Here is a 2234-nt window from a genome sequence, read left to right as displayed (position 1 = left end):
ATGCAAATCACAACCACAATGAGACATCAACTCACACCTGTCAGAATGGCTATCATCAATAAATCCACAAACAAGTATTGGTGAGGAGGTGAAGGAAAGGGGAGCCTTGTGCTTTGTTGATGGGAATGTAAATTGGTGCAGCCACTATGGAAAACAGTATGGAGTTTCCTCCAAAATTTAAAAGTAGAAGTACCTTATGATTCAGCCATTTCACTTCTGATTATTTACAATAGCCAAAACATGAAAACAACCTGACTGTCCATTGAAAGATGAATGGATAAAAAAAGGCTACGTGTATGTATAATGGAATATTATTCAGCCATAAAAAAGGAGGAAATCTTGCCACTTGTGACAACATGGATGGACCTGGAGAGCATTATGCTAAGTGAAATAAGTCAGACAGAAAAACACAAATACTGAATAATCTCACTTATATGTGGAATCTAAAAAAAACTAGATTCATAGAAACAAAGAACAGATTGGTGTTTTCCAGAGGGAGGGTATTGGGGGCAGGGAGCCTGGGAAAAATGGGTGAAGTAAGTTCTGGGGATTTAATGAACAACACGGTGGCTAGAGTGAACAATAGTGTATTGTGTATTTGATCATTGCTAAAAGCCTAAATCTTAAAAGTTCTCAGCACAAGAAAAACATATTTGTAACTATGTGTGGTGATGGGTGTAACTAACGTTTTATGGCAATCACTTCACAACATATATATATAGCAAATCATGTTGTACACCTTAAACTAATATAATGTTACTAGAGGCCTGATGTACAGAATTCTTGCAAGGGGCTCAGCCCTCACAGCCCCCGCTTCATCCAGAAGGTTGTCTAGAAGGACGTCCAGAAGGTTGTTCAGCTGTCTGGTCCAATTAGCATATTATGCTTTTATTATTATAGATATGTAATTATATCTCAATAAAACTGGGGGGAAACTGTAGGAAAAAAATAAAGGAAATATTGATTTGTTTATCATCCAGCTTTTCTACTTTTGCCACTTAGAGAGAAGAGGCCTTTTTTGTAGTTCCCAGGAAGAGTTCTCTGCAGGTGCGGAAAGAAGGAGGATGCGGTTAAGGCCTCTTCTTCCAGGTGGCATATGGACCTTGCCTTGTCGTGATGGCTGCTGTATGCTCAATAGGTTGTGCAGTTCTTTGTGTCCCTCATAGCACTAATCAGCTGCAAGGCTCAGAGAAGATGGCCACGCAGGAGAAAGACAGCATCCATCAACCATAACCTTCAGAGAAGCCAGAACCAAGACCAACCCTTGGTTAAATCTTGAATTTGCTTTTAATTCTCAGCCATATTTCCTTTTAGCAACCTCTGCCCTACTTTTTGCATCCTTCACCAAGGAATTTCCAAACTGCTTATCAAGCAGTTCTCCCACATGGCCTGTACCAGCCCTGTCTCAGTCTAGACTTCCTTCAACATCTCCCACTATTAAAAAATACTCTGTGTGCCTTTCATTGCACCACAGGAACATGATGTCAGAAAGGAGCTGATAAAGCACTTCCCTGAATAACTCTTGGGTCAAAGAGGAAATCAAATTTGCAGTTTTTGAGTTTTTAGAAAAAAATAATGATATTGACAAAACTAAATATCAAAATGTATAGTGTGTAGACAAAGCTTTTTTAAAGAAAAACTGTGGTTTTATGATTGCCTTAAATATTAAACAATAAAGAATAAACTGAGGAGAAAATATTAATTTATAAACTTTAGTAAAGAGTAAAGGGATATAAATAACTGAGGAATATCCTATATAATAAAAGAGAAGCATGTAAATTGACCAGCCCTCCGCAACACTCACCAGCCAATCAGGAGTGAGTATGCAAATTAACACAACAAAGATGGAGGGTTAATTTGCATACACAGGTGCCAGGTGGAGAGCAGAGCAGGAGAGCCAGTGGCTTGGGGGGATGTGGCTCCCTCAGTCACTCCCCCCAAGCCACCAGGTGGAGAGCAGAGCAGGAAGGCCAGAGGCTTGGGGGGACGTGGCTCCCCAAGCCAACGGGTGGATAGCAGAGTGCGAGAGCCAGCAGAGAGTGGAGTGGCTTGGAGAACTTGGCTCTCCAAGCTGCCAGACAGGGAGCAGAGAGGGAGAGCTGGCGGCTTGGAGGACTTGGCAGAGTGGGAGGCCATGGGATGGAGACAGAGCAGGAAGGGAAAAACAAGAGCACGGGGAGCACCAGGAATTCTGGGAATAGTAGTTCTGGTGGCAGCCCCAGCACCAGAAGAAG

Source organism: Myotis davidii, unplaced genomic scaffold (genome assembly GCF_000327345.1).
Source record: "Myotis davidii unplaced genomic scaffold, ASM32734v1 scaffold46, whole genome shotgun sequence".
NCBI lineage: Eukaryota > Metazoa > Chordata > Mammalia > Chiroptera > Vespertilionidae > Myotis > Myotis davidii.
The sequence above is the reverse complement of the archived record's forward strand: the minus strand, read 5'-3'. Positions refer to the sequence as shown.